Source organism: Podarcis raffonei, chromosome W, assembly GCF_027172205.1.
Source record: "Podarcis raffonei isolate rPodRaf1 chromosome W, rPodRaf1.pri, whole genome shotgun sequence".
NCBI classification, from domain to species: Eukaryota; Metazoa; Chordata; class Lepidosauria; order Squamata; family Lacertidae; genus Podarcis; species Podarcis raffonei.
In genome coordinates this window covers 9,541,477-9,554,082 of record NC_070620.1, presented here as the reverse complement: position 1 = coordinate 9,554,082, position 12,606 = coordinate 9,541,477, and positions in this window count along the sequence as shown.

Sequence of the window (12,606 nt, the reverse complement as noted above, 5' to 3'; positions counted from 1 at the left end):
GGCACTCTTATCTTGGGGTAAGAAGGTCACCAACTCTCCTGGCACTGTTCCCGGACTAGGCCTGTGCGTCAGAGTGTGGTCAGGACGTAAGATAAGACCCAGACGTGCCATCCCTGCTCCACTGGAACAGTCAAGGTCATACATAAAATCAGGGTAATTTCGAGAATATATCGGCTCCTCCTGGAATGGGAAGTTAAGGAGGAGGAGGTTAAGGCAACAATGATTAGATGGGCACAGGACATTGGATGTCCAATAATGATGGCCGAATGGGAAGAGCTTTGGAAAACAAATATGAAATTTATGGCATGTTATAACATCAAAGAAAATAAGTTAAACATGCAGCACAGATGGTATCTCCCCCCCTCAAGACTATCAAAGATGTATAAAAACTTAGCAAATACTTGTTGGAGGTGTGGTGGGAGTAATGGTGACATGTATCATATGTGGTGGACATGTAGGAAGATCAAACTGTTCTGGGGCTTAATTTACGAGGAGTTGAAAAAAATGTTTGGAATAACTTTTTTAAAAAGACCAGAGGCATTTCTGTTAAGCATTGTTGGCAGGGACATCCCAAAGGTCTTTAGGGAGGTATTCTTATAACGGCCGCAGCTCGGACTTTGGTGGCAAAGGGGTGGAAGGAACAAGAAGCTCCGACAATGACAGACTGGCATTACAAGCTACAAGAATTTGCTGAAATGGCGCAGTTAACAAAAACCCTGAGAGGCAATTCAAAACAAAAATTTATGGGAAAGTGGGATAGATATAAAACATATGTTCAAAAATACAGTAAAGGTTCGCTATCTATGCTAGCATTTGATTGACATTGGAGTGAGACTGAGTTGAGAAATAAGACTAAGAGCACATATTGATATAGGAATGTATTAGATAATATGTAAAGAAATATACAATAATAAGAGTACATTCATTTGTAAAAAAGGAATATACAACGGGAAAGACAGGAAGTCTAGTGTATTGGTAGGTATATGATTTTGGGGGGAAATTGTTTTTTTTCCTTTGTTCTTTCTTTCTTTTTTTGTTTCATTTTATTTCTAGGTATATAAAATTTGTATATAATTTTTGTATAGATGTTGGAAATTATATTATAGTAAGTCCTGTAATGTAATATGACAACGTTTACTGATGTAATATAAGAATATTATCAAATAAAAAAAAAGCAAAATTTTAAAAAAATGTTCGGCTACAAGTATGCTTTCCCCCTTGTTATACAATTATTATTTTTAAAATTGCATTCAACTATTTACTATTTAAACAGCTTATACACCACTTTACTATAATCTCTGAAGTGACATACGAGAAATACATTGCAGAAAAAGTTAACATTGATGACATCAGACTTCCGTTAAAAAGACCTGCTGGAATAAAAAAAAGGATTCGGTAGGTGCTGGGTGCTCAACAGGGAGGGGGGTCCTGCCTGATGCTCTCAACTGACAAGATGTAGGTGTGGTTGAATCAAATGGGAACAGTGACCACAGTGCTATCAAATTCAACATACACAGTATGTAAGCGGACAATTGCTAAGGAAATCCAGAACAGTCACATTTGACTTCAAAAGAGGAGACTTCCTCAAAATGAGGGATTGGGTAAAAAGGAAGTTGAAGGGGAAAAGTCAAGGATGGTGAGCCCTTCTGTGCTCCAGAGGGCCTGGGTGGCCTCATTCCCCTCTTGTTCTGAGCACTGCAGAGGGAGGCAAACATGTCCTTCCTGGGGGCTGGTCCCTCCCCGCCCTGTTCCTGGAGGGCAGCAGGAGGAGGGGGCTGCTGCTGCGGCTGCCTCCTTTGGGGGCATGGCTCACCTTGCCTGCTCCTGCCCTCCTCCAACACAGACAACCTTACCTGCCTCAGCCATCCATGGGGGCTTGAGAGTGTGTGAGCAGACTTTGTCATGGGAGGAGGCAGGCCTTGCAGAGGAGGGCAGGCATTCAAACTCAGCCCTGAAGCTCACTGGGTGACCATGGGCCAGGCACTCACGCTCAGCCTAACCTACCTCAAAGGGTTGTTGTGTGGATAAAATGGGGGGGGGAGAGAATTCTTAATACGCCACGCACATCTAATACAGTGGTTCTCAAGGTGCGCATTTACTCTAACTTTACCACAAATATCCAAGCCATCTAACTCTGAAATCCTAATCCTTTATCCGCCAGCAGCAGCCGCTTCTCCTTCTGCAAGCAGCGCCACCCGAATTCCCACCTGGGATGAGCCGCTTCATGTACTAAACTGAGCCGTTGGAGAAAGACTGGGGCAGGTGGCAAGTGGGAGGGGGAAGTCGTGTGCTTCTGTCCCTTGAGAAAAGTGCTGATCCTCCCAGGAGGCAGCCTGCTTGCAGACAAGGGGACAGAGACAGAAGGCAGAGATACTGCCTGACCTTGGGGTGCCAGCCCTCCGACGCCTCTGCCAGTGCACTTTGCCACGTGGCTTTTGCCTGAAAGGGTCCTGGGTGTTCGTCATTAAGGTGTCTGCTAATTGCGTTGATGGCGCTGGGCTCTGTCTCTCCAGTTGCGTTTCCTCGGTTCAGAGGTGGAATATAGCAGCTGGGCTGGGCTACCTCAAAGCCCATCAAGGCCACAGGCTGCTAGAATGACTCATCCAGGCTTGGGGAGGGAGACCAGGCTGGAAGGAGCGAAGAGGGGGCATGAAGAAGAAGAACGAGGAGAATAGGGAATGGAAAGGGGGGTGGGGAGCGATCCTCCCCCAGCGGCTCCAGGATGGGAAGTGCGTCTCAGGGGAAGCAGTATTCAGGCAGAGGAGGACATCGGGTTGGGTGGGTATTGCCAGGAGCAGCACGATATCCCTCGAACCCCTGGGTTCCACTCTCCGTGAAGGCTCCAGGCAGGCACCCAACATGGCCAGCTGGCAAGGGCTCTTTCTTACTCCAGCCTTGGCGTGCAGATCCTGGGTTCAGGCCCAGATCTCTGGAGCGGAAAGGCTCTTGGGCGTGAATGTGAAAGGCAGCATCTGTCAGAATAGGTCATACTGAGCCAGTACAGATGAACGTGAGTATTGGTTCGCTTCCTCTGCTATCTGCCTTTTAGGGCACCTCAGAGGTGGCAGAGAGAGGCAGGGGAGAGACTCCGGCCTCTACAGAAGGCTGGACCCCTTTCCTCCATGTCCCCACCCCAACTCTTAGGACCAGAAGCAAGAGACAGCTTTGCTGAGCACGTGCCCCTTCCCAGGGAGATGCAACTCTGCACTACTGTTCCCTGAATTGCTCGCGAAGCAGCCATACTCCAGGCTCTTATTGTCACAGCCCTGCAGGATCAGACCAAGGCCCATCTAGTCCAGCTCTCAGCAGCCCAGCAGAATGGAAGCCCCAAGCAGACTCCAAATGCAGCCCCACTCTCCCCACTGGGGACGCCCGTAACTGGTATGCAGAGGTAAACTGCCTCTGCGGCTGGAGGTGCAACATGGTCTAACCCTCCATGAATTTGACAAATCGTCTCTTAAAGCCATCCCCGTCAGTGCCTCTGGAAGGAGGAAATTTCAGTGTCACTAGGCACTCTGTGTCTGGCCTGAATCTGCCAACATTCCGCTTTCTTAAAGAGATCCAGGTTCTGATATTATGAGGGAGAAAACATCGCTCTGCCCCTTTCCCACATCATGCATACTTCTATGATGTCCCCACTTCCCCCCTCTTGCAAAACCCCAAAGCCTCCTACATTGTAAGCCTTCCTTACAGGGAAATCATCAGAACCACCTGTGCTGCAGAGCTTCTGGCTGAAAGGCGACTCATGGAGATTTGCAATGACTGCTGCAATGCACCGCTAATGATTAAGATTGTATCATTATAGCGTTATTGTGTTTATTTGTTATTGATATTTTAAATTTATATAATCTTAGAAGTGGTGTGGCTGTGAGTACCATGAAGGGAGCCTGCACTTTGTGATTTGCCAGGGCACTACTGCAGGTTAGGAAGGATGAAGAGGCAAAGATCCTTTCCCTGTTAGCTAGGGATCCTTGCACCCAGGGTGTTTCCAGACTGTCAGTATTTTGTGGGAGGGATTCAGGTCCAGCCCAGAACTTCAGCTTTTCCAATGAGAATGGATTAAAGCACTCTGACCATTCCCTTAGTAGAGTCTAACCACTGTGTTATGTTTTGGGCAAGCAAGACATGAACGCAAAACAAACAAGTGGTTGTCTCCTCCAGAGGAACCCCTGCACTATAAATATATTGACAGCACACTTACAGGTCTTTTGTATCGGCATCCCAGAACTGTGAAGGTTGCCTCAGCTGTTGAGCAACACAGCTAAGGAAGAAGGAGTGGAGTGTCTCCGGGGGGGAGCATAGCTCCCATTCCCTTCCAAACACACAGACAGGACAGTGTGGTGTCACCCAGGGAATAGTTGCAGCAGCCGGATGGCTGGCTGAAACACACACCATTGCACTATTTTTGAATGGGATTCAATCTGAATCAGCCAGTTAGTGAACTCGGTGCTCCTGTGCAACAAACCCACTACAAAATTGCTCTTTCCCTCACACTTCCAGGTCCCTCCAGATGGGCTTTTTGAGTGTGATGGATTTTTCTCACCCCAGAGCAGTTTGTGTCTAAGCTGAAGGTCACCAGGAAAGCAAGGGAGACTAAAATTTTTGCATTTGTTGATATAATAAGGTTTTAATAACTCTAATAATTACTAACTGTGTGGAAATGACTGGAAAAAAGAAAAAAGGAAAATCAAGACTTTTGACTCTTGGTTTCCTGGAAGAAGATTAAAAGACTCCCCTGGACTAGAAGAGACATCTCATTAACAACTGGAGAAATGCCAAAGAATTTTGGATATCTGCTTGGGAGGTTTCTGATGCAGTATTAATGTAACAAGGAGCCAGGAGTGAAACCGAAAGTAGACTGACCAGCTAGCTGAATCAAATTATATTGCTATGGGGTGGGGGGAAAACCTCTAACATTTTACTTTTCAATACTTGTACTTCCAGGGTGAACTGAATGGGTGGGGGGGGGGTGGAGGAGAGGCGGAAAGAAGAGCTAACTTGTCCGTGGCTAGGGGGCACAATCTGGATGGCTCTGCCGGGCCGCAAGGTCACCTAGCTACGGCTCTGCGCCTCTGGACCAATGCAGGGGTGGATGGTGCTCATTGGGACTGGTAGGGTGGAATGCAAGGAGGCCAACAGTAGGTGTTCTGTATCTGAGATGGAGTGGGAAGGGGCTGGCAGCCACCGCAGCCATCCCCTGTCTGCCCTCATGGACCAGCCAGAATCCACTGGGCAAATGCTCATCTTGCCAGAGTCTGGGTCTTCTGCCCTCGAAGTACAGAACTTCTGCTGTTGCTCTCTCAGAAACCGTGCCCAGGTGGGATGTTTCGTTTTTCGTAGGTGCTTCATCCCTGAGGAAGTTGGAGGTGACACAACTGCTGCATCTCTGACGTGGGAAGGTTTGGGGGTATAACAAATTCCACTCTTCTTCCTTGGCTCCATGGAAAGAAGGCATCTTTACATTTTGTGCGCATTTCACAGGTCAGGAGCCAAGCACCCCTTCCTGAGGGGGAGAAGAGGCCCAGAAAAGATGAGCCCTTCCCAGCCCAAAGGCGTTCCCCTGAGATTCAGCTTCCTTTTTTTTTTTTTAAGAATATTTATTAAAGTTTTCCATAATAATACAATAAAAATCAAAAAGAAAAAAAGAAAAAAATTACAAAAATACAAAAGTAAAAATAGTTAAAAACAAAACACATAAAATATCATTACTTATTTTCCATTAACTTATTTCCCAGACCTCCTCATACCTCCCTTTTTTGTATTCCAATTCAAATTGTTAATTCAGCAAATCCTTATCAATAAATTTAAACCTATTTCTAAACCTTTTTTTCCATATTCTCTTAATGCATTACAGCTGGAAACCACTTAATTTCTATCCGACATCCGACTTTGCAATGAGTATTCTTGCTGCTGTTGTAGCGTACATAAAGAAAGTTCTATCCTTCTTTGGCACCAATTGGCCGACTATGCCCAGGAGAAAGGCCTCTGGTTTCTTCAGGAAGGTATATTTAAATACCTTTTTCATTTCATTATAAATCATTTCCCAGAAAGCCTTAATCCTTGGTCACGTCCACCAAAGGTGAAAGAATGTACCTTCATTTTCTTTACATTTCCAGCATTTATTATCGGGCAAATGATAAATTTTTGCAAGCTTGACTGGTGTCATGTACCACCTGTAAATCATTTTCATAATATTCTCTCTTAAAGCATTACATGCCGTAAACTTAATACCTGTGGTCCATAACTGTTCCCAGTCAGCAAACATAATGTCATGTCCAACGTCTTATGCCCATTTAATCATAGCAGATTTCACCGTTTCATCCTGAGTGTTCCATTTCAACAGCAAGTTATACATCTTTGACAAAATCTTAGTTTTAGGTTCTAACAGCTCTGTTTCTAATTTTGATTTTTCCACCTGGAAGCCAATTGTTTTGTCCAAATTATATGCCTCCATTATCTGGTAATAATGAAGCCAATCTCGCACTTTGTTTTTTAGTTTCTCAAAACTCTGCAATTTCAATCTATCTCCTTCTTGTTCCAAAATTTCCCAATATTTCGGCCATTTGGCCTCCATTTGAACTTTTTCTGAGCTTTTGCTTCCATTGGTGACAACCACCTTGGGGTTTTATTTTCCAATAGATCCTTGTATCTTATCCAAACATTAAACAATGCTTTCCTGACGATATGATTTTTAAATGATTTATGTGCTTTAACCTTGTCGTACCACAAATATGCATGCCATCCAAAAACATTGTTAAACCCTTCTAAATCCAATATGTCTGTGTTCTCAAGTAGCAGCCAATCTTTCAACCAGCAGAATGCTGCTGATTCATAGTAAAGTTTAAAGTCTGGCAGGGCAAATCCACCCCTTTCCTTTACATCAGTTAGTATTTTAAATTTTATTCTGGGCTTCTTGCCCTGCCAGACAAATCTAGAAATATCTTTCTGCCACTTCTTGAAACAATCCATCTTGTCCACAATTTGTAATGTTTGAAACAAAAACAACATTCTAGGCAGTACATTCATTTTTATAGCTGCAATTCGGCCCAACAGGGAAAGCTTTAAATTTGACCAGATTTCTAAATCTTTTTTCACTTCCATCCAGCATTTTTCATAGTTATCTTTAAATAAATTCCCATTTTTAGCTGTCATATTTATCCCCAGGTATTTCACTTTCTTAACCACGGTCAATCCCGTCTCATTCTGAAACCTCTCTTTTTCAATTGATGTTAAATTTTTCTCTAAAACCTTAGTTTTTGACTTATTCAGTTTAAATCCTGCCACTTGACCAAATTCATTAATTAGTTCTAAAACCCTTTTATTACTAGATTCTGGCTCCTGTAACATCAATACTAAGTCATCTGCAAATGCTCTTAATTTATACTGTTTAGCTCCGACCTGTATACCTTTAACCAGCCGGTCCCTTCTAATCATGTTCAGCAGCCCTGAGATTCAGCTTCCGGGCTATGGCTAACCAGGTTAGGAGCAGGAATATTGGGAGTGGGAAGGAACTGATGTCATCTGCCAGAGCAGCTGGCTAATTGAAGGGAATGAGGTGATAACAAGGCTTTCAAATCTGAACTCTTGTTTGCAGCTGATTAGGATAGAGGGAGGTGGAAAACAAGGGCAATTTGAAGCAGACTCTGGGTAGTTTGTTCCTTTTCTTTGTTCAGGTTCCTACGTCACACCAGCAATTTAAATGGCAACACTCCTTTTCAAGATTGTCTGCCTTTTTAATTGTTTGTTGTGGAAAATCAATAAAATGATAAGTTGCCCCTGCCAAAGGGTTGCATGCCATCTGGCTGAAGACTTTTTGTTAAAGTTCAGGTGTGCTAAAAGTTGAACCTATGCTGGTGTGTGTGTGTGTGTGTGTGTGTGTGTCCGTCCGTCCGTCCATGTGGCCGCTGTGTATTCAACATTCCACCCCCTCCAAAGAATCCTAAGAACCTTAGTTTTCCTTTCACAGTGCTACGATTCCCAGCACCCTTAACAAACCATTGTTCCCAGGACTTTTTGGGTGTGGGTGGGAGGAGATGTGCTTTACATGTGCGGTGTGCAGGCATCTCCCAGCACATGTGTGTGGGGATTCAAGACTAACTCTTATGCTTTTCTTCCTTAGACCAGCTTGACATTGAACGAGAGGTTCTCTGGGTTGAGGAACACATGGCATTTCACAGTGAAGCAGAACACGGGCCAAATGGTCACTCTGCCATTGCATTCGGTGAAGTCAGACTGGCTTTGCAAAGGAGCTTGCCCCTGAACCCAGTTGGTTGCCTGCCTCTGGCTGGCTGCTTGGCATCACCAAAACACAAAGAGACAGTCCCATGCAACCTCACACCCAAAAATTTCTGTCCATGCTTCAGACATGCAGCCCTAAGAGCAGCTCTGACTCCCACTCTAGGCCCCTCTGCCCCAGACTTGCTCCTGATGTAGGCTACAGGATCTGGGAAGTCTGATCCAGCTTTGAGATGTGGTTCCATATGGCCATTAGTACTGTTGTGTTTTTGCCAGAGAGCCACGTGGTAAGGATGATCTCCAAGCACGCTTCCTAGGGGGTCCTCTTTAATCCTCAGATGTGGCCACAAAGGCATGATCCAGCACCCTCATGCCACTGCTGCCTCTGGAGTGACCCTGTAGAGTTTGGTGGTTATAGAGTTAACCTCCTTGTGTTCTGCCCTGGGGGAGGGGCGTCCATCCGATGCTGCACTGTACGTCACAGTTCTTTGTTCTTTGAGAGTTGGTTTCACTTTTCTCCGAGAGCGAAAGGAGAAAGACGCGATGGGTTTAAGCTCTGACGGAATGTGTTGCTTTTGCTTGTAAATAAAGCTTTTAGATAGAAGAAGCCATGCCTGGACTATTTTCACTCCCTCTTCCCTCACACGAAGACTGCTGCGTCTCTACTCTGCAATTTGTTTTCCTACCTAGGCTGTTTTTCCTCAGAGTGTGTGCTCAGGAGGAAGCGGCTGGACAGGAGGAAAACATAAATCCTGAAAAGGTTATGGCGAAAGACACTTTAAGTGTGAGAAGGGAGGAAAAGATGGCTGCAAAAGACGGCTGCTGCCAGCTGTGATCTCCTGTCAGGAGTACAGGGGCAGTTCTGAGGTCGCTGGTGAAGAGGGGAGCCAAGCATTCTTCGGAAGCCCGGTTGGCAGAAAGCGTGAGTACTCAAGCCACAGAAGGGAGAGAAGAATGGCTCAGCCCCAAGAAAATGTGTTTCTTCCTTTTGAAAGACTAAATGGACAAAATTGGCCTGAGTGGTCAGTCCGGATGAAATACCTCTTGCTGGGTGAAAAGCTATGGTTGTGTGTGCACCCCCCACCGCCTGCAGCTAGTGGGAAAGCTGAGGCAAAAATGGCTGCTGCCCAGGAGATGGAGCAGTGTGTGCTTGGCATTTTTAAAGCAAGCATTGATGCTTGTCTTTTGCCAATTGTGGAGCGTGTCAAAGAGCCCAGGGCCGCTTGGGAGACACTACAGAAGGCATGTGAGGCCGGGGTAGTAGCCAAGGGCTGAGAGGGGGCTGAAGTGACACCAGAGGGGGCTGGAAAGAGCCCACAGACGGCAGTGAGCCCGGAGAGCCCAGTGGGGCCTGAAGGAAGCTGTTTTCCTGCTTCAACACATCTGTGTGATGAGCTGGGAGAGAGGCTGAGAGCTGGGAGGAAAGCAGTGGCAGGCTGTTCCTCTGGAAACCCCGCACCCAACAGTGGGGGTGCAGGCAAAAGCTCTGCTCCCAAGAGTGGGGGTGCAGGCAGACGTGAAAGCCCTGAGCAAGTCTCTGTCTCCAAAAGCTGTTTTTGACAAGCGTCGAAGTCAGGCTGCGACAGGCATTGTTCTGCTGAGAGCTCCAAGGTCATGCAGCTGCAGATGGAGCTGGTAAGCAATGGTTCTCAGACGGCAGAGCGTGAGAATACTGGGAGAGGCCCTGCTGAGGGCGGAGCTGCAGCTATGGCAACAGTGAAGGACACTTGCAACGGCCCCAGCCGGGTGGAAAGCCGGGGGGGCAGTGCTGCTATGGCAACTCTTGAGGAAGGTCAACAGCCAGCTGTTTTGTCTCTCATCGTTGACACTGGAGCGACACACACGTTAGTGCCTTCGTCTGGCTTTCTTCAGAACTGCAAGGAAGTAAAAACTGGTCGTTTTGTTTTCCTAGCTGATGGGAGTAAACGGCCGCTGACACAGACTGGAATGCTTTACTGTTCCTTTCTCAATCATGAGATTCAGGCCTATGTTGTTCCAGAGATAGCAAATTGTCTGTTAAGTGTATCTGCTCTAGTTGCTGATGGTTTTTGTGTAACTTTTGCAAATAACATGTGTTCTTTTTCCAGGGACGGCAAGGAGCTGTATACTGTGGAATGCCAGAACAGATTGTTTATTGTTGAGATGCCAATTGTTACTGAGGATGCCATTGAGGATGCAAGGGTGCAGTGTGTGAATGTAGCGTCACACAGTGGCTGTACTCATTTATGGCATAGATTTTGTCACACAAATTGGGGTTATGTTAAAAAGGCACCAGAGCTAACAGAAGGCTGCAAATTTAAGAGTTGTGACAAGTTCCTGGATTGCAGAGCCTGCAAATTCAAATTTATTAAAATACGGTCACAGACCAGATTAACTCGTACAGCTAGTCAGCAAAGCATAACACCGGAAAAAACAAAGGACAATTTCAATACAGATTAGGCCATAACAGCAATTTAAAATTAGACAGCATAAATAAAATTAAGTATTTGCCTTCGCCTGCATATTGGCATTGGAAAGCTCTTGTTTCCTGCGCCTAATAGCGGCTACACAGAATTTGGCAACATTGATCGTAATTTCAGGAACCTTATCTTCTACCAAGGCTCTCATACGTTGGAGTTCTGGTTCATTTTTAAGCTTTTGTAGAACTGGGGCAATAAAGGTCAGGCGTAGATCCTCGTAGTAACTACAGTGCAGCAATACATGCAGATTTGTTTCCACTTCCGATGAGCCACATGGGCAAACACGTGACTCATATGGTTTGCCCTCATATCTGCCTAGCAGCAGGGCAGAGGGCAGAACGTTAAATCTGGCCAGGGTAAAGGAGTGTCTGTACTTAGGTATTTGTAAATCAGCCAGATAATTTGCGGGTGAGAACCCTCTCCCAAAGTCTCTAATTGTGGCATATTTATCCATTTTGCCCATATGACATTGCAGTTCTATGTCCCTAATGCGTTGAAGCACTTGACTTCTGGCTCTCTCATATCCTGCCGCTATCAAGATCTGCGGGGAGAATCCCAAGCTTCTTATCTTTTCAAACAGGGAAGCTTTCCAGGTAGAATGAAAGGTGTCTAAGAGTGTTAAAGGAGCCAAACCGGCCGGGAAAAAAATAAGTTTTAACCAGTAGTGTATCTTTAGAATCCACAACCGCGCGTTAACGGGTGGTTGTCCAACTTCTAAGCGGACAGCTATATTAGATACACAGGGGGGGATCCCCAATAAACACCGATAGAATTTTGTTTGAAATGCCTCCATAGGCGCAAAATTTTTAAAACTGCAAACCTGGGATCCATAAGTGAGTTGTGGGAGTATTTTTGCAGCAAAAACCTGGGAGGCCGCCGGAACGTATTTACCCCCTTTCCCGTGAAAAAATCTTGTAAGGGCTTTATTGGCCCTTCCTGCATTGGCAATGGCGTTTTTCATCTGTTGGTGCCACGAGACCCTTTCCTGAAAAGTTATTCCCAGGTATTTGAAAGTTGCTACCTGGTCAATAGGTTGACCATTAATTCTCCATATGTGTTTCCTTCTTTTCTTTGAAAACACCATAATTTTAGATTTGCTGTAATTTATTGATAGTTGTTCCGCTTGACAATAGTCAGCAAGTGATCTCAAAAGCTTCCTCAAGCCAACGCAGGAAAAGGAGAGTAGGACTGCGTCGTCCGCATACAGAAGCACCGGGAGGGGCATACCTGCCAGATTGGGAGGGTGGGCATTTTCTTTCGCCATATTTACTGCTAGAGAGTTGGTATAAAAATTAAATAGCGTTGGCGCGAGGACACATCCTTGTTTAACCCCATAGTGCGTTTGAATTTCTTTAGTTAGATGGCCTGACCGATCGCATCTTACCCTCACCCTGGTGTTTTCATATAGACCACGGATAAGGCGTAATAAGCGTTTATCTATGTTTGTAGCGCCAAGCTTTTCCCAGAGTCTGTCCCTTGGTATTAGATCAAAAGCCGATTTAAAATCCACAAAAGCTGCATATAAAGACCCCCCTTTTCTAGAGTATTTGTCTGCCAGGTGTTGAAGGATAAGGGCCTGGTCTATAGTTGAACGCTTTGCTCTAAAACCTGCTTGTGCTTCTGATAGAATATGCTCTCTTTCCATCCACTCCACTAATTTATCACATAAATGAGCAGCGTATAGTTTACTAATAATACTTAATAGACTGATTGGTCTGTAGTTAGCTGGCTCAGTTCTGCTTCCTTTCTTGAATATTGGAATGATGATGGCTAAACCCCAGTCCTCGGGGATAATAGCCGTTTGATTTATACTAGTGAACAAGGCGGCTAGCACAGGGGCCCACCATTCAACATTTGCCTTAAGAATTTCTGGTGGGATATTGTCAGCACCCGGGGCTTTCCCTGATTTAAG